Genomic DNA, 21,437 nt, shown 5'->3' on the forward strand with positions numbered 1-21,437 from the left:
CGTTTGGAATAACTTTGAATCATCGGCTTATAAACAAATAAAGCAATTTTCTATTTTATACTCTCTAACCATATATCCTTAAATTCAAAGCGATTTCATTTTAATCTTCTCTTATGTGCTTATGGCACTGACATGGTTTCAACCTTACCCTCAATTTTACGAACATCTCAGAAAATCATTCAACACTACAATCTGAAACTTTGCTTTAGGAATGATCGCAAGTCAACTACAAACATTGCTAAAATCGTTTTCACAAGAAGCTGTATTTTGCAAACTCAAGCTGAACACTCTACAGAGGATCCTTTCTACGGAAGGAATTTTACTGGTCCATCACAATTATCTACCAACTCCAGTGTCTGTTGCTTTTACTCCTGATGTCTTATGTTATAATATATCTTCCGATTATTATTATGTCATATTTGCTACTTGGACTTCGGATTTCTTTTTCTATTTCCTGTTGTTTTCCTCCAGTTCCTTGATGCCTGATTCTGATATTGTTCTTGGATACTTGTAGTCAGGACATCAGCTGATGCTTTCGCCGATAAAGTGGTTTCTCTGAATTTGCGTACCTGTTCTCTTTTGTCTTCCTTTTACACCGTCCTAGATTGAAAAATACACCACCCGAAAAAATTACCAGGACACAGAAAAGATGGTGTAACTTGTGCAAATTCCGATGAAGCGGGAGAAAATTTCATGTGTAATTTTATATGCCCTAATAGAAAAGCGATTAAATGAGAAGACAACAAGAGGCTTCGGAATTACCAAAAAGGTCATTACCGAAGTCAATGCAAAGTGCTCGAAAATATGGTCACATGACATTAGTACGGCGTTTGATTCCCTCCAACAGCTAAAAGGACCTGACAGCTCTGAACGCTCGACAATATGGGTGTCTATAAGATTCTGTGACAATAAATTCCATTTCTCACCAGAGGAGACCTGAGCACGCCAAGAGAACAAAGTTTTGACGTGCAATGCAATGCCTAAGGAAGCCCACACATGTTCGATGGGATTTAAATCTAGCTATCGTGCTGACCACGGCAGCCGTTGGAAATCTTCAGTTTCAAGATATTCTTCCATCACTTAAGCTCTGTGCTGTGGCATTATTATCGGCATGAAAAGAAAATGTGGACCAACAACACCACTAAAAAGTAGCACTTGGGTTCGAGAATTCGTTCTCGATACATCTTCACAATTACTGTACTCCTGTAAAACATGAAGAGGTGTCGGCATTTTAATATTAATCCACCTCACATGAGAATACCGCCTCCAACGTAAGTGACCTTTTCTTTTATGTCGAGGGATGATACTACATTTCTCATTTTCTCCAGATGAAATAACGTCTTGAATACGTAGGCTAAAAGCGTTCTCATCAGAGAAGAGAATTGTTGCTCATTTTTCAGGACTCCAAGTTTATGTTAAAAGCACCAGTTTCGACTTGTGCAGTGGTTTGGAGTTAATGGAGTTAAGTATTAGGTATTTGGGGTTAATGGGATTCAAAATTTAAATCATTTGATTAGAGTTACCCACAATTTCTTCTATATACCCATTTATGTAATGTGTCAGTAAATTGCGTCTGTTCTCTGGTCGATTTGCTTGTTTTCTTGGAAGAAAAAACCCCAGTTTCTGTTGTAAAAAATCTTGCTATCAACACCTGAGACCGACTAACTCAGCGAAAAAAGTACATTAAAGTTCCTCGCGTCATCGACGGGATTCGAACCCGGGCCTTTTCCACCCTGTGTGTGGAAGATGGTGATAGCACAGTGTGCGCAGCCTGTGTTAATGGAATTTTAGGTATTAGGTGTTGAAGGTCTGAGAGCTCCTGGGATTTCTCCCATCTCTGCGTATGTTCTATGTGTCGGAAAAACCAGGGATTTAAAAGTGTATGGGATATGTACTATGTAGTACGTGTGCCCATTGTTCCAACGGCCTATTAGCCGCCAGACCCCTGGTGAAACCCGACGTTACCTATACCACTTACGGGGAGGCCGGCCCGGTGTTACCAATATTTTTACTCTGGCCGGTCCTGCCATTTACTTTTCTGAGATTTCAAAAAAAAAAAAAAAAAAAAGGATCGCCTTTGGAATTAGATACTTAACAAGTTCGTATTAATAGTATGCGAACTGGGGCTGTACGGTAAAAATTGAGTTTTAAATGCCAAATAGGTTTGGGCAAGAATTTTTATGTTTTTCTTTTAAATTTTTGACGTGTAGGGCTAAAAGCTGTGGAAGACAAAAGTCTGGGGGGGTGGATGAAGACTGGGGGAAAAAATTGGAAGTAAGGGGATGTAGAGTAGATGGTCCCTGCAGGCAGTGAGGCATGCTCGTGCCCCACCAGAGTGAGAAAATTGGGGAAGCGAGGAGGAAGGAGAGGGAAGGCTCTCCCTCCCTCCTCAGGAGTTTGGGAAGAAAGATCGGCTCAAGAGTGTGCAGATTTGTGTCACCAATAGGTTGTCCCGACGGGAGAGCGCCACCATACGTGGTGTCTATCTGTTTTGCAGGCCCTGCAAAGAGGGCCATTGAGTCCCGTACAGGTAAGACACTGACAGAGGAGTTATATCTGGGATGTCATCCTTCCATACTGCATGTGGTCTGGGTCTTATTATCTTGTCATTATCTTGGGGTCATATGGTTGTCACTATGGGGATTTATCCCTTCCATGATGTTTACTAGTCTTTACAGTACGTTTTGTCGTTTTGTAGTGGGTCTATGCTGCAAGGCCTTGCAGCAGTGTCCCTTGTTTCTGATATCATGACTATTTAAAGATGTTTTTTTGCTTCCATTGGCGATAATTATGCCTCTTTTAATCATAAAATATATTGTCACTTGTTTCTTCCAGTGCATTTTTTTTGTCAGTCCAAGGTCTGTATAATCGACTCCCCTGTGTCGTCTCACTGCTATTTGCAGGTTTGGTTTGTTTCATTCCATTAAGGTCTTCTGTATATGGCGGTTAGTGTTTGGCGCAAGGTACATAATCCCCTGGCAATATAAGTTAAGGCTAAGTATTCCTCTTGCGTATCTAGTAGATGCCACTCAAGATCCCTCGGTAGAGAGTGAACTCTAATCATTAGTCTGCATCTACGATCTTCGTATTGGGTACACTGAAACATAATATGCACCTAGCTTTCTTGTTTCCCGCTGCTCCCAATGCTATTAGATTTGTATTGAAAGCCCCATGACCAGTAAGGAAGTAGGCCGTGTAAATTCCAGGTTGCAGCCAGGTTGGGAGAATGAGGGATATTCTGTCTATGTCTGGGTTGAACTTTTTGGTGATATTCACTTTTGTTATATTTGTCCAGCGGGTTTGCCAGGTTTGTTTTAGGTATTTCTGCAGCTTGTTCTTTTCAGCCTTGTGGGTTGCATTGTTATTCACCCTATAGTCTAATGGGTGCAAGGCATTCTTTTGGTTATATAATATGTTATTTCAGTGCATATGATGTCCAGGTCAAGGGGAAGGGGTCTGGCCAATATCTGCAGAGCAACAGTGCTAGTGGTGCTGCAGGCTCTGGTAATGTGTAAAAGGATAGTTCTATCCTGATTGAGTCGATTATGCGTCTATTTACGACAGTTGATGCCTTGTGATACCAAACCTCAGAGGCCTATCTCATAGTTGGTAGGAAGGTGGTTTTGTAATATAAGGAGAATATGCGATGTTTAAGTCCCCAGTCACGACGGACTACATGGCCAAACAGTGCAGAATATTTCCTTATCTTTGTCTTCAGATGTGTGAGACGCTGCTTGAAGGAAATATCACAATCAAATATCACCCCCAGATACTTAAACTTGCTTTGGAGTTTAATTGTGGTGTTATTCGCCTTTATTTGGGGCGGCCTGCCATGTCAAGAGTGCCTTTCAGTAAGATTGAAGATGTCTTAGTCTGAGAGATTTTTAGGCAGTGCAACAGGATTCAGTCCTGTAGTATCTTGTTGGCATGGTTTGCTTTTACCTCAAACTGTGTTCTGCTGTCGGCAGCAATTTTCAAGATCAGGTCTTCGGAAAAAAGCTTTGGTTTGGCGTCACCAACATCCATGGCCAGGAACTCATCCAAGCCAATGTTATACAGGAACATCCCCTGCAGACCTGGCGATTTACCCTACCATCAGGTGCCACGACACTAATACTCCTGTGTGTAAAAAAAGACTTGATAGTAAAATACAAGTTGCAGGAAAGGTTGGGCCGCTTTTGTCCTGCCAGGATGCTTGGTCACCAAATGGTGTCGAACGCCCCGGCGAAATCAGTGGAGATGATTAGGCAGTATTTACTGTTGGAGCTGGCCACACCGTGCAGCAGATGTCGAAGTGCCTCTACTGTGGAAGATTCGGGCTTAAAGCCGAACTGGGTAGATATGTGCAGTTCAGCACTCTTGTAATGTGAGTTAATTCGGGCGTATAGAATTCTCTCAAATAGTTTGATGATCACTGGTAAGAAAGCTATTGGTCTGTCGGTGGATGATCGTTATGGAGGCTTCATGGGCTTTTTTGGGATCAGATTCAGTCCCGCGGTCTTCCAGTTTCTTGGGAATATGCCTTGATCCAAATAGTTATTGACCAGATTTAGGAGGAGTTCGTGGGTAAGTTCCATTACTCCTTTGATGATTTCCGGCTCAAGGTAATCGAGGTCAGGGTACTTTTTATTTCTTGTGTGATTTGCCGGGGATTTGATGTCATCTAGAGTGAAGAGTGGCTCACAGGAATCAGTGGTGTATATGTCATTTTCTAGGCATATTCTATGCTGTTCAGGCAAAGTAGGCAGAGTAGTTTCTGGGAAAATAGCGCCCAGAATATTTGTGGTTGAATGTTGCCATGTGGTGATTTGGCTCCCCTATGGTGTCAGTGTGGTAAAAATAACGGGAAATGGAATAAAAACGACTCGCTTTCTTGCATGAAGTCCTCACCATTTGAGCCTTCTTAACAGTCCGTTTGGATAGGTTTTCACCTGTGACCACAAAAACATCAAGAGACAGTTGATGAGAAGATAGCCTTCGTGCGAACTTGACCAGCTCTTCTTGCATTGCTTCCAATCTCCTGAAACTGGTTTCATATTGCCAGGGAGACACTGCGTGACACATTAAGCTAACGTTCCACCTCCGCCTGCCACTGCCCTGCTTCAAGACCTCCAACGACCTGCCATCTCAAAGAATCATAACAATGATTATTTTCCATCAGGAGTACTGGATATTCCACTCAGTGTGCCAAAAAACGGAAATGAAATGATGTTGTCGCAACCAGTGTTTATAGGCAAGAATAAATTGCAAAATGTTTGCAATTTATGGTGGTATATCGATTCTATTGGATACGCGGGATTTCCATGCCAAGACGTCTATCGTATCAAATATTCACCTTCGGTGACACTGTTCACAATAAAATATTCATGAATAAATATTCATTAATTCTGTCGAGAAGTGCATTTAAGTGTGTCTCATTCTTTTGAATACAGCCTCTTGTTAGCATGCATAGATAATGATGAGAAATATTTAATCTCTGTTCTCTCTGTTGCATGAATTTATTGTTAAGGGTAAAAATATATTTCAAACACTTTAGACAAATAAAATGATGGTTTAGCTATTTAAATTGGAAAATATCGAAAGTAAGTCGTCAAAATTTAAAGATGAGATTTTTCAGGGTTCGCAAATTAGAAAATTATTGCATCATAGTAGATTGAAACTAAAAATACCCCCATTCAATTAACCACTGTCTTTTAAATCCACAGTTCACAGGTAATAAAAAAATATGATCATATGATAGAGAAGGATGCTTGGTTTAAGAGAAGGTTCATGTTTACTAAATGAATGCGTCATAGTTATAGTGGATTAGCAGATAAGAAATTTTTAGACGCCTATTTTACAGTAGCATTTTGAAAGAACAGTTTGAGTTGGAAGTTGCTAAGAACAGACTTGCGAATACATTTCACTATCGACAGAAATCTGGTGACAATGGGGTGTTAGTCGGATGTTTGGAGGAATGCATTTAGATTCCTTTGTACTGGTTTTTCTCTAGGAATCATTAGATGTCTAGCCTGTGAACGATATGATTACGAGGTCATGGTGAAAGTATTGTCCTATATTGTTACTTCCGATTTCCGCAATTAAAAATGCGTCAACTGAGAATTTAGCTTTGACTTTGGTAACCCATCCTTGGATATTTAGTTGTAATAATAAAACATTTATATTTCTTCCTTTGGTTTGATCTGTTAATGTTAAATATTTCTTTCTCAGTCTTGAGTAACCGCACATTTTGGGAAAATCAGAAACAAAAACAGCCTCATTTTATTATTATTATTTCATCTTTTTTTTCTTACAAGCAAAGATTTGCTTTAACCTCGATTACAGAGCCATTCAGATAGAAGGCGTAAAAAAGTAACAATTATTCACAATATTACAGTAATATTCACAAAACTATTTACAATAATTTACAAAAACTGTAGTTAGACATTAATTTCACATTAGTTGGTTTCAATAAGATTTGATTATGGTGTTATTATAATTCCTACTACACAATACTGTGTCTTCTGTCTTCTAATCTTAGGAGTTGATGTTGGACAAAGCTGAAAAAGATACTGAATTTCCTTAAGGATACTCTCGTTCTATAAATAAAATAAGCTCTGGGCTTTTTTAGTATTGCTTGCTTTAACAGTATTTCGCTGAATCTAATTTCAGTGATTTGAATAGTTTTCCTGGATAAAATCCTTTAGGCGGATGATGTATAGCAAAAATCGTAATGGTAAGTGGGGTGCCATGAGTGCCTCTGGCACCAGGGGTAGAAATCAGGACTTGACTGGATTTTTATAATGATTTATATTTGTTATATTTACACTTTTTAAATATTTTCCGCGTACTGGATGATTATAAAATTACTGTGATGGTCCCTTACATCTCTGAAAGTACTTATTAGGTAAATTAAAATCTTTCAACTTTTAATCCACTTAATAACATTTCTATGGGCAGAAATCTCTCAGATATGTGTAGTCTCTCATGGGTTGAGCACAGCTGTGGCATTGCTCTCAGCACAGGAGGAGAAATTCTCCATATTCTCCATCGGATCACATCCCAGATGTAGCGGACATAGATCTATCCAGTGAGCCTTTTTTCAGTGAAAGTTAGGAGTCTCTCTTCCATCTTCACTTTCAATCGTTCCATCCCGAGAACCGTGGCTGGAACGGTTCTCTTCTTCTTAACCCTTCAGATATGTTAATCCTTGAGTGAGAAACTCGGGATTGTCATTGGGTGCTTATCATTCTGATCAACTGTTCTGCGAGGTGTTCGTGGGTGCAAACGAGTTTTTTATACCAGTAGTTGTGGAAGTAAACTCCACTACCCAAAAACTCTTACTAACGTGTCCGGACAAGTCGGAAACCTCAAGATAAATAAGGAAAATAAAATTTCATAGATAGAGAAATATGGGAATTGGTAGGGAAGGAACGCAGATAGAAAGAAAGTGGATGGAGAAGAAGATATCTCCTAAAACAGAAAAAAAAAATGGTTAAAACAGAAAACTTCAACAAGTAAGAAGAGTACTAGTGGATAATTTGCAGTGTAGCAAAATTAAATTCAATTTACAATTATTTACAATTGTATTTACGTTATTTACAATTATTAGCATTAGGTTCAAGTCAGCAAACTAGGACAAAGAATATTTAACGCTAAACATAAACATCTCGTGTATGTTAATAAGTGTTATACTCTGTAAGACCCTGACCCATTGGTGTGTGAATCACCACTTAATATTTAATTACTATCATCAAAGTGATTTCAACCAATCACACGGCATCATATCAGCATTGACAATCATTTACTTGCACAAAACAGGGTTAATGGGATAAAAATCACTGACTGCCTTTTGTACAGTCCACTTGAAATGAGCCTTCTCAACGTAATCTGGTTGGAAATGTTGCTGCGGTCTGTGACTGCAGCAACTTCAAGATACAGGTAACAGCAGAACTTTGTAGGGTTTGATCTTGCTGCTAGGGCCAGATAACAGCTTGTTCTGGTTGACGTACCTTTCGGCGATAGTGGTCAGTTCTTGTAATTGTTCCTGTTCCCTGTAACCGCTTCCATTGCGCCGAGAAGACACTACGTTATACCAAAATGCCACCTCGGCCTGCGACTACCGGGCTTCAAGTTGTCTAACGACCCGTCATCTCAAAGAATCATTTAAACAACAACGCCTTGCCATAATGAGTACCAAAGATGTGGCTATCCCATTGAGTAAGGCAAAAAATTGGAATGAAGTGATGTGGTCGCGACCTTTGTTTTTATAGGCATGAATAATTTCCGTAATGTGCAGCTCTGTAAGGTGGTAGAAGGATTTCTATTGGCTACTCGAAATTTGCACGGCAGTATACCACTAATATCAAATATTCGCCTTCGGCGGTACTGCTCGCAATAAAACATCGATGAAAGACATTTTGGTAAGTGGGGTTTTCGTGACTGCGTAAGGCACCTGCAGCAGAGATAAGTACTTGAAGACTTAATTTTTACAAGATTTATATTTGTTACATTACACAAGTTTACCTAGTAACGCTCCTGCTTTGTAAAATATTTTTTTGCGTATTCGATGATTATGAAATTACTACCGTGGGAGACACTTATATCTCTCAAAGTGCTTATCGGGTAGGTTTAAATATTTGAACTTTCTTATATTTGAAGTTTGCTAACACAAAGCAATCATTTATTCACAAAAAGAAAGGGGCTTAGAGGGGAACAAGTATCCTGTGTGTAATCAGACACTCAGCCTAAAACACTGATGGATCGAAGATCTCTCTAATACAGAAGATTTAGGAGAAGTCCGGTTGGCCTGTCTGCCTCCCTAAAATCCACTTATGCACACCTTCTCGATGGTAAGCCCTGTTACGTCACTTAGGTGGCAACGAACGTGTAGAGTGGTTCTCTTCAAGACGCCTGGTCAGTGTGAAGAAGAAAAGACCAAACCCTCCAGAATATGACAGCACGAAAAAACAAATGGCCCTCAGTCCCCAGCAGCTGTCACTCTCCCTCTTACGGCAGCGAGAGGATCAGAGTGGAAGCAGAGTGTGGTAAGAATCTCTGGGTACGACCAGGCTGCCATGCACGGAAATTGAACTTGGCCTGTTATACCGTAAGATCGTCTGCGTGGGTAGCACAGTGGTACCGTCACCGTCCTCCCCACACCGGGTGGAAAAGGCCCGGGTTCGATTTCCGTGGATGACGGGAGGAACTTTAGTGGGCTTTTTTCACTCCGTGGCTGAGTTAGTCGGTCTCAGGCGTAGATAGCAAGGTTTTTTCCCTCAGAAACTGGGGTTTTTTCGTCCAGCAAAACAGGCAAATCGACCAGAGAACACACGCAATTTACAGACACGAATACGGGTAACCCTAATATAGTAATTTAATTTAAATACCGTAAGATCACTCATCGGAGAAGACAGGATATTAGAGCTGGAAAAGGATTTAGAAAATGTGAATTGGAATATCATCGGTTTGTTGAAACAAGAAGAAAAAATGAATCACTTATAAGTTTATCAAGTGGAAATCTGCTGTAGACCAATGGAAACAGTGAAAGGAGTGAAGGTGCAGTTGGGTTTCTGGTCCATAAAGATTTTAAAAACAACATTTTGGAATTCAAAAGTACATGACCAAGGGTGTCAAGACTAATACTCAAGATTTCTAAAAGGTACAAGCTAAAGGTTATAATGATCTATGCAACAACATCGAGCCACGATGTTGAAGAGGTTGAAGAAATGTACACCGAAACTGAGAGTCTTCTAGATGTGCAGAAAACCAACTACACTATTATGGGGGGGGGGGGACTTCAAAGCTAAGGTTGGAAAAAGACAAAACAGCGCAGAAAGGGGAACTATAGGAAATTTTGGAATTGGTGAAAGAAATGAAAGAGGTAAAAGACTTGGGGAATTTGCAGAATCTCAAGGACTATCGGAAATGAACACTTTTCTCAATAAAAGGGTGAACAGAAAGTGGACATGGAAGAGTCCAAATGGATTAACAACTAATGAAATCGACTTAATCCTCATTAACAGATGTATTGTGAATGATGTTACCGTCCTGAATAAGGTAAATTTTGGAAGTGGTTACAGAATGGTAAGATGTTCAATTGATATAGATGTAGGAAAGGAAAGGAAAAAACTGACTCGAGTAAATAATACAAAGGTCTTTGAGATAACAGAAGAGGAGTAAAAGCAATATGTACTGGAACTTAAGAACAAGTTTGAGCTTCTGCAGACTGCTAGGGACCAAGACTCCGCCATGGACGGTCCCAAGCCCGGCTGCGAAAGGAGGACGGTGGTCATCCTGCCGAAATGACTAGAACCGGGAAACCGGGGAAACTAGGCAAGAAACCGCATGAAATTCGGAACAAGCTCTTACAACAATGTTACCGCATTCGGGGTAGCCGATGCGCCAGCACTGGGAACCCAGGGTACTGGTGTGAGGTGGATCACTGGCCACAGCAATAAGCTTACTACGCCGAAAAGGGCAATTAACATTGGAGAATGGAATGTTCGAACGGGACACCACGTTGGACAAAAGGAAATCATTGCCCAAGAACTACTTAGGTGCAAGATATCAATCGCGGCATTATCCGAATTAAGGCTCACCGGGTCTGGAACGATGATCATCCAACCACCAGCACCTAAAAAAGTGGTTATGCTATTCTACTCTGGTGGTGAGAAACGAGAAGCAGGAGTGGGCTTTATGGTCAGTGCTCTGGCCACCAGTAGTGTGATCGCTTTCCAACCAATATCGGACCGCCTGGCAGTCCTTACTGTCAAGGGCACCATCAAGACCCGTATTATATCCGCCTATGCGCCAACTGAGCCTAGCCTGGACCTGACCAAGAATGACTTCTACAACCAGCTCCAACGTACGCTGGATTCAATTCCACAGACAGAAGTGATCATCCTCGCAGGGGACTTTAATGCCCACATTGGCGTAGACAGATCTGGTTGGGAAATAACAATGGGCAAGTTTGGCCATGGGAAGATCAATGACAACGGACTACGTTTGTTGTCCTTTGCCGCATCTAACAACCTGATCATTGGAAAGAGCCATTTCCAGCACCCTCAAAAACATCAACTTACATGGTGAAATCCATCTGGCAAGGACTCAGCAATCCTGGACTACATTCTGATCAATGCCCAATTTCGCTCATCACTCATGGACGTTCGTGCCATGAGGGGACTTGATTGCGGATCTGATCACTACCTCATCCGGACTAAGGTGCAGCTCAAATTACGGCATGCAAAATGGTCATCTCGGTCAGCCAAGCTGGACTGGAGGCAGCTAATGAATGCTGCCAACAAACAGGCATATCAGTTCGTCCTATCCAACCGCTTTGAGATGCTGGCCGCGCCAGAGGATATAAATGAAGAAGAAAAGCAGATCTCTGATGCCATCCTGGAATGTGCCAAGCCCCTATGTCCACCTGCCCGACGTCGAACGCAACCATGGATATCAGACGGGTGCCTCGACCTCGTGGACAAACGGAAAGAGGCAAAGTTGGTTGACTTTGAACGGTACCAGCAGCTAAACCGAGAAGTCCGACAGAGGATGACAGCAGAAAGAGAAGCATACTGGAACCAAGTGGCAGATGATCTTGAAGTGGCGGCATCCAAGAACGAGTACTGAACTCTCTACCGCACCATCAGATGTCTGAGTGGAAAGACCAAATTGACTAGTGACAACATCAAGAATGCTGATGGGACCTTCGTGCGTTCATCGTCCGGACGCCTGCAACAGTGGAGTGAATTCTTCAAAGCATTGTATAATCGCGACCACCTCAGGGACCGCCAGCATCCATGGTCGATGTTGAGCCTACAGTAGAAGAAGTGAAAGCAGCCATACAATCCCTAAAGAATGGAAGGGCACCGGGAGTGGACCAAGTCACCACAGAAGCGATCAAAGCCGGGGGAGATGTACTGCTTTGCCGACTACACTCACTCCTCAAAACCATCTGGTGCACTGAACAAATTCCACTAACATGGAGGAAAGCCATTATCGTACCGATCCACAAGAAAGGTGATTACCGGGATTGCAAGAACTACCGTGGCATCAGCCTCCTTTCCGTCATCGGAAAGGTCTTTATGAAGATCATCCAGTCAAGGCTGCAAGAACATCGGGAGCAAACCAGTCAAGAAGAACAGGCGGGATTTAGACCCGGGCGAGGATGCTGTGATCAAATCTTTGCCATCCGTCAGCTGATGGAGGAGAGGATCCTGTGTGGACAGCGAACCGTCATTGTTTTCATTGACTTTAAGTCTGCTTTCGACTGTGTCCACCGGCCTGCCTTATGGAAACTACTAGAGGTCGAACATGTACCTCGAAAAGTCATCACACTCCTCCAAACTGCATACAACGGTTTAACCAGCCAGGTGCGCATCCAGAACGATTTTTCTGAGGAATTTACCATCCAAACTGGAGTCCGCCAAGGGGACGTAGCCTCCCCGTTGCTTTTCAACATCGTGGTCGACGCCATTATGAGGCAAGTATTCAGAAACAGACGGGGCATGCAATATGACAAGGATCACTATGTGACTGACCTGATGTTTGCCGATGATAGTGCTATCCTTGCCGGTAACGACGTTGAAGCCACGGACATCCTCTACGACATTACCCGGCCATACGGTTTGAAGATCAATGCTGATAAGACAAAAGCCCTGACAACAGATGGGTCGCAAGGCACCATCTATCTCGAAGGCGTCCAGATCGAGCAAGTGCAGAACTTTAAATAACTTGGGTCCATGGTCCAGGAGAAGAAAGTTGCATCTACCATGGAAATCCACAGCAGAATTGGACAGACGGCCACTGCGTTCGCTTCGCTCAAATGGTGTCTGTGGAAGAGGACCAACATTTCCTCAAAGACTAAAGTCCGACTCTTCCGGATTTTGATCCTGCCCATTCTCCTTTACGGATCGGAAACATGGATTTGTCTCAAGCTAGATTTAAACAAACTTGAGGTATTCCAAATGCGATGCCTGCGCGGCAGATCTTGGGCATCTCTCTTCGCGACCGCATTACTAATGATACCATTCGCGCCAGATGCCAACAGCAACCAACCATTGCCGACCAAATCCAGAACCAATTAGCTTGTTATCTCACATATACAAGTTGTTCACATGGGTCATTACTAACAGATTACAACGAATACTTGATGAGAATCAACCGAAAGAGCAGGATGACTTTAGGACAGGATTCTCAACTTTGGATCACCTTCACCAAATATATCACTGCTAATGGAGAAAGCAAATGAATACAAAACATCCTTTTGCCTGGCATTCGTGGATTATGAAAAGGCATTTGACTCCATACAGCATAAGGCAATGTTTCGGGCACTGGAAAAACAAGGCATAGATATCCCGCATATTATGATTTTGAAGAAAATATATGAGAGTGCTACATCCTTTATTAGACTAGACAAAGACAGTAGCAAATTTAAAATCGAGAAAGGAGTTCGACAAGGAGACACAATATCTCCGAAGCTGTTTAATGCTGCCCTTGAGGAAGCTTTGAGAAGACTAGACTTGTCGCAGAAAGGAGTCAATGTAAATGGAGAGTACCTAAAACATTTACGATTTGCAGATGACATTGTGGTCATAAGCCACGATCCCGAAGAATTAGAGGAAAATATTAACCAGTTATGCAGAGTTAGTAAAGATTTTGGACTAAAGATGAATACGGCCAAAACAAAAGTAATGATGAACAAGTATGCCACAGAAAGGGAAATAATGATTGACGGAGCAGTAATTGAAAAGATGGAGTCATATACGTACCTAGGACAAGTTATTAGCTTTAATAATGATAAATGGCTGGAAGTCAAGAGAAGAATAAATTTTGGATGGATAGCATTCAGAAAATATAGTCATATACTGAAGAGCAATATCCCAGTTTGTCTGAAACATAAAATAATGAACCAATGTATACTCCCCACCATGATTTATGGAAGGGAAACTTGGGCACTCACCAAAAGAATGGAAGAGAAGCTGCGAACTACACAGCGAAGAATGGAACGAATTATATTGGGACTCAGACTGTTAGATAAGAAGAGAAACACATGGAGTAGGCAGCAAACTCAAGTAAAGGACATTGTTATCAAAACTAAAGAGTTAAAATGGTCTTGGGCAGGACACATAGCACGAAGACATGATGACAGATGGACTAAGAAAATAACACAATGGTACCCAAGAGGAGATAGAAGAAAAATTAGAAGACAAAGACGGAGATGGATAGATGAAATTCACGAGTTGGTGGGTAGTAAATGGATGGCCAGTGCTCAAAACAGAAGGAACTGGAAAGTTGCTGGAGAGACATTCATCGTGCAGTAGATTGAAAATGGCTAATGATGATGATGAATATCAGAAATAACATATATTCCTATCTATGTACGCATTCCAAGGTTTAAACTCTTTAGGCAGATGGTTACCGCATATGTCCTGACTTTGCAATACAATTTCTTGCCAAGTTGGAAGAGAATGACGAATGGTCCAAGGTTCTGGATCTGCATAGTGATGGAACCGTTGCAATTTTTGTTGTTATTATTGGGATAATGGCGAATTTCGGGTAGTAATCTCTACTGGTGCATGTACAGTACCCCCAAATCAGCAGCTTCCGTAGCCGAGTGGTCAGGAAGTGGAGTGCAGTGGAACATGCTCTTTGTGTAGACCGGGGTTCAAGGCCCTAAATGCGGTCGATCGGCTAACCCGCACTGGACCAGTATGGCAGATTATGGTCCATTTCCCACACCATGAATCGTTGAGGAGGCTTGAACCCCGGTCTACACAAAGTGTAGAAAAAGGGGAAAACTGCAGCCATTATCAATATACAGATTCAAAATCGAATTTACGAAATGACAGTAAAACAAAAAATTCACAATCTCACACATATATGCATCAACTATTCTAAATATTTCCTTATAGATATAATTTACATTGGTCAACACATCCCTTCCTTCTTTTATATGTTGTTATTAGTATTAGTATTAGTATTAGTATTAGTAACGGCCGTATGGTGCAAGAAAGCCTATGGCTTATGCTGCACCAGCCAAAAAAAAAAAAAAAAAAAAAAAAAATCCGAACAAAACAATGATAAAAACAAAAATTAAATAAATAAATAAATAATAATAATTAATAAATAAATAAAAATAATAAAATGAAATTAAAAATTAAATAAAAAGGAAATTAATCCTATCATCCTATGCGCTTCCCTTACCCGAAAGTACTATCCAGATGACCTTTGAATTTCCCCAAACTGTCGGCCTCTACCACCCATGAAGGCAACTTATTCCAGTAATTTATAACTCGCTGGCTAAAATAAAACTTCCTGCAGTCCAATCTAAACATTTCCCCGCGTAACTTGAATTTATGTCCCCTAGTTCTAGCATCATTTATAATCTTGAAAATTTTGTCCTCATTCATTTTACTGATGCCTCTCAGAGCCTTAAACACCTCAATCAAATCTCCCCTAAGGTGTCTAGTTTCCAAACTCTGCAACCCACATATTCGAAGTCTTTCTTCATACGGACGCCCTTTTGCCGATCTCACCAGGCGAGTTACCCTTCTTTGCACCCTTTCAAGAAGCTCGATGTCTTTCTTTAGGTGCGGTCTCCATACTTGAACACAGTATTCCAAGTGTGGTCTAACATAGGCCTTATATAATGGGATTATCACGTCCCTATCTCTACTTGCAAAAGTTCGATAGATCATCGATAGGACACCATGGGCCTTCCTTGCAACCTGTTTACAATGCTCAGAGAATTTCATGTCTGACCGTATCGTAACACCCAAGTCCCTTTCCTCCAGTACTGGGTTTAGTTGAACTCCACCAAGTGAATAAGTTATTTTGGGATTACTGTTTCCCAGGTGTAATACCTTACACTTTGTTGGATTAAAGCACAGCTGCCATTTTTCTGACCATTCTTGAAGTCTATCTAGGTCTCTCTGAAGAAGCTCAGCTTGACAGTGATCATTAACTACTCTACCAATTTTAACATCATCTGCAAATTTAGACATCACGCCCTCTATCCCTTCATCAATGTCGTTTATGAAAATTAAAAACAACAGTGGTCCTAATACTGATCCTTGGGGAACCCCACTTCTTACATCAACCCAATCTGAGGAATAGCCATTTATCACAACCCTCTGCCTCCTGCCCTGAAGCCATCCTTCTATCCATCTAAGGATTTTTCCAGTGATTCCAACCTGTTCCAGCTTATAAAGCAACCGCTCATGTGGGACTGAGTCAAAAGCTTTGCTGAAATCTAAATAAACAATGTCGAAATTATTCCCTAAATCCAGCTCGTGAGTGACCCTTTCGAAATAGCGAACCAGATTTGTTAAACATGATTTTCCCTTTACAAAACCATGCTGAGTATCCTTGAGAATTTCAATTCGATCCAAATGATCCTGAATTCCACCCTTGATCAATGCCTCCATGATTTTCCCTACTACTGAAGTCAGACTGACAGGTCGATAATTTCCCACTTCACTTTTAGAGCCACCCTTATATATGGGAGATACATTTGCACTATTGCGTTATTGGCAATCTCCCACACTAATCAAAAATTTCTAAACATTACTTCGAAAGAGGTTCTCTTCCTTTACAGATTTTTTTGCACATATCACGTTATATCAGTAGGCTTAGTACAAATCACCTAATTCTATCAAATCAATTACTACTTATTATCTTACACCAGTAATAGTACAAACTCAAGCATAAGCATGTGAGAAAGAAAAATATCTATTGAGAAACCCTGAGATCAACCATAAGCATCTTTGTTATTTCACTTTTCTTGCTACAGGGCAAGATTCCCCATTTCTCTCAAGGTTTCTGAATAGATATTTCTTTTTTTCTTTCACACATTAACTCATTACCTAGAATTTTATGTGTTATATGTTATAATATTATCTAGAAAAATTATATATGTTGCCCACTTTCCTCTACTATGCTTATGATTAATATCATTATTTATTCCCTTATTTTTTCTTCTCTTTAACTCTTTTAAGTACCCCCCACATCATTTAATGGTTTTTAACTTAATCTATATGCCGAACTTAATAACTCAACAGGACATTACAAAAAAATTACCTCTAAAGTTTGAGGAACATATTCAGAACTATGTTCCTCAAACCATTCTGCACAACAACTGCCCGTTGACTCAGCGCATTGTAATCTTGGAAGATACAATCGCCATTCGGGGAAAAGTGTAACGTAACGGGGGTGTGCACAGTCAGCAAGCAGTTGACGATAGCGGAGACCACTGATACGTTGTTCCACATGCAAATACACCAGGGGTTCAAGTTCCTGCCAGTGAAACATGCCCCACACCATACAATCGCTTCCACCGGCCTGCACTTTTGATACCATGCATGATGGATCAAGGGCCTCATGTTGTTGACGCGCTAAATCCGTACACGGTAATCCACGGTGTGGAGTAAATAACGTGACTCATCCGACAAGCACGCCGTCTTCGAGTCTTCTAACGTCTAACTTGCATGCTCTTTGCAGCAGTCGAGTCTTTTGCGCCGATGAACCTTGGTTAGGAGAGGATACCTAACGGGTCATCTGCTGGTATAGCCCATACGCGCGAGTGTGCGAGGCATGGTCATGCCAGACATTGTTCTGGATTTGCCCATGTTGTCTTGGGTAGTCAACTCTTCAACAGTGCTGCGCCTGTTCGTCTGTACGAGTCATCTGATCCGGCGCTCATCTCTAACATCAGCCTTTCGCTGACCTTTGCGATTTTGCCATCGGGTCGTTGTTTGACCATTTTGACACTAATCCTGATACACTTTAACTACGGCGGCTCTCGAACACCCCCACCAGGTCAGCCGTTTGGGAAATCGAGGCACCAGCTCGTCGTGCTCCAACAGTCTGTCCTTTATCAAATTGCGATAAATCCTTCCTTTTACCCATCACGCTCGGAATTTTGCTACCTACTGAACCACTGACCCTAGCATAGCTACGTACGTCGACTAACTACGCGCTCTCGTACTTCTCGGAACTGGTCGCGTTCCGTTTTTTATGGGTAGTTATAATTCATGGAGAACTCAGTGTATATAAATAAATAAATTTATAACCTCACTATTTTTAATCCCTATTTTTAAACCTTAATATTAATTCTACAAGATTCTCTGCCATTCATGAATTTATTTCCGATAAATAAATATTTTAATTTTATTTGTAAGATTGAACTTTTACATAGTATAACTGTGGGTTCTCTATTACAATCAGAGGAGGGCAAGGATACTGCTCACAATTTCTTCAGCAGTTAACATTTCTTCTACGACTTAATTCTCGACAAATATGCTGCTCACAATGATTTTTGCATGGACTGAATCAATGTCATTCAACTTGTACATATCAGTGAGATTATCAATATTTATTTATTACTTTGTTGTTTTAATTATTATTATACTAATACCATTTTTTATTTATTATTATTATTATTATTTATTATTATTTTTTTTTTTTGAGAATGTGTATTTAGTTTACTGAACGATTCGTGGAGTTTAAACTGCGTTGGTCATTGACCTTCCAGCGTTCATGGATGACACCATTTGGCAGGAGAGGCTTTTGTTATCAGCAAAGGTTTTAATCTGCGTGTTTAAAACAGGAATGAGTTTCTACTTATTGTGTAAAGCAGACGAAGTGTGAATTCGTATGGATAATGATTTGTGGTTTTACACTAATTTTCAGCAAAAAAACCTGAAATATAGTTGAAACTGAACAAGTGTCTATCGGATCCTTAAATTGCTTCTCAGTCATTTGCCTCTGGGGATATGGATTCCCAAATTTTACATTTTATAGAGGAGCGTTTCACTGCCTATAATATCATCATATTCATGGTAGTGTTATGCGTATGTGTTTTGATTCCTCGTAAAAATTGGAAACGTCGGCTTCCACCTGGCCCGATCTGCCTGCCTGTTGTCGGTTATTTTCCTTTTCTTGAAAGACAAGCGCATCTCCAACTGATTAAACTGGCCAAGAAATATGGAAATATATTCGGGTAAGTACACCTGTGTATTTAATTACATCTGAGCAGTAAGATTGTTGTTCGTGACTTGTCAGAAAATAAAACCCAATGTGCACTTAGTGCTGCGAAATAATAATAATAATTTATTTATCCCTATTTTATATTACACTTTTTTTGGGAGGTAACAGCAAAAAGGGAGTCAGACCACATAAGCCAATGGCTTTTTAAGGAGGTGTTCCCTTAAAAAAATTTTGAATATACAAATATACAATTTAAAAATGTACAGTTCTGAAATTGTATAGGTAATGTTCAACAGGAAAGACAAATAAATTGGAGTTTTTTTGTACATTTCTTTAGAAAAGACTTCGAAAAGCATCACTACTTATAACATCATTGTGAACATTTTTACAATTAAATGAGGAGAGAAATGAAAGATGATGAGATATATGCACAGAAATTTACAAACTATTTGCCAACTGCTTCCTTTAACATTTGTACATTATTTCCATGTTGGTGTTTTAAAATCCAGGAGTTGAGTGGAAGGTAATTTGAATCAGACATCCCTGGTAATGTGTTCGATTAGAAGTTTCTTGAATTGATTTAGTGAAGTGACATTTTTGATTTTTGCAGGAAGTTTGTTCCAGGTTTCAGCACCTCTGTATTTTATACTTTTCTAACCTATGGCTTTTCTGAAAAGCGAAATCTTCAGGTTGGCTTCATTTCTTAGATTGCATGATATTTCTTTTCATCTATGGTTATGAAAAAGGATCTGAAGAGGGCAGGAAAGTCTGCTGACTTTAGAGCATTGTAAACAAGGATCGTCTCGGCTTTCTGCAATAGCTTGTAGATGCTTAGGAGTTATCTCGAACTAACCGATGCGTCCCAGGGAAGGCCCAAAATTGAACGAACGCATCGTTTGAGAATGGAGTTGATTCTCGCGAGGTTTTGTTGGCTGATGGTACCCCTTCAGTTGACTCCATAGGTGAGGTGCGGCTGAATTAAACAAAGGAATATTTCTCTGTGAATTGAAGGAGACACTCAGGCAGAGGCCCTGGCGAGCATTCCCGCTAGTGACGAAGTTTTCGTTCGTAGGGTTATCATTTGTTTTGCGGAACTTAGATTATCATCTAGCCAGATTTCGAGAAACTTGGTTTCATTCACTCTTTCAAGTTGTTTTTCTTTGTATGTTACGTCTAAATCAATATTTAGTGGTTTGTTTTTCGTTCTAAACACCATATATTTTAATTTTTCTGGATTCAGTATAAGCTCATTCTTTTGAAGGCAATTATGCATCACAGAAAGCAAAGCAGTGATTTTGAGTTGGAGCTCATTTATTTTATAAATAAATGTTTTATTTATAAAATATGCAGAGGATACAATTAAAAGAATAAATTTCGAAAGATCTTCAAGATATTTTATTTTGAAGATCTTTCGCTTTGGACAAGACGTGAGGTGTAGTTCATGCATGATAGAGTTATTTGTAAATATGTAAAATGGTGGTCAAACGACGGATGACCTAGACGCAACTTGTTCACTTAGATAACTTGGAGAGACACTAATGCTTATCAAGCACGGTCATCCCACTTGAACTCCCATGATATTTTCCAATCACATCATTTAATGAGTTAGATCTATAATATGGAAATATCGCAAGACTGAAGTGTCCATTAAGGGATTTAATGAACACATTTTTTTTTTAAGTATAAACTAATAACTGCAAAGGAAGCAATTCGTTCATCCATTAAAGAATTATTTATCTCTGTGAGAATACTGACATAATCCAGTTATTTCTGGATTATATCAGTAACAATCTGTTTACTCAAATGATTTAGGCGTTCTTTTGGTTACTCTCACTAATAAAGGACTTTATTAAACCATACGGAAAAGGTTTATGGGTATCGTTTATTTGTTTATTTTATTAAGAAATTTTAATAAACAAACTGTTTATACTCCGGGACGACAACACGGTCAAAGGAATTCACAAGACAGAAAGAATATAAGGAACAGCATCGCATTAAGTCACGGACTGGAACCCCGTTTACTCAAAACACGTGTACCCGCGTGCCTGACCCACTCGGCTACTGCGGCCACGATCAAAGAAACGACGTCTATTAGGCGTCAGTACATAATGTTGTAAGTGCGTACATTCCTTGGTCAGTTTGCTGGACACGAAGAATCATAATTTATTAAGAAAACAAGGCCAGAGACCAACTAAGTACTGCGGATAAAAAATGTATATATACTGTATATATAATCATAAAAATTCCTGGTGTCATTGAATGGATTCGAAATCCAAGCGATCTCACCATGTCGTGTGGTAGGCAGGTGATTATATCCACTCTGTTATCCCTGAGCTCGAATGTCATAATATGTAATTGTGTGTATTCTTGTGCGGATTTCTATGTTTTGCTGGATAAAATAGAAAAGGTGTAAAATTGTGCAATGTCTCGCTAGAGATCCAGATCAGAGTGGATCAGAGTGTAAAAAA

This window comes from Mastigoproctus giganteus, chromosome 3, assembly GCF_048544385.1.
Source record: "Mastigoproctus giganteus isolate SK-2022 chromosome 3, ASM4854438v1, whole genome shotgun sequence".
NCBI lineage: Eukaryota > Metazoa > Arthropoda > Arachnida > Uropygi > Thelyphonidae > Mastigoproctus > Mastigoproctus giganteus.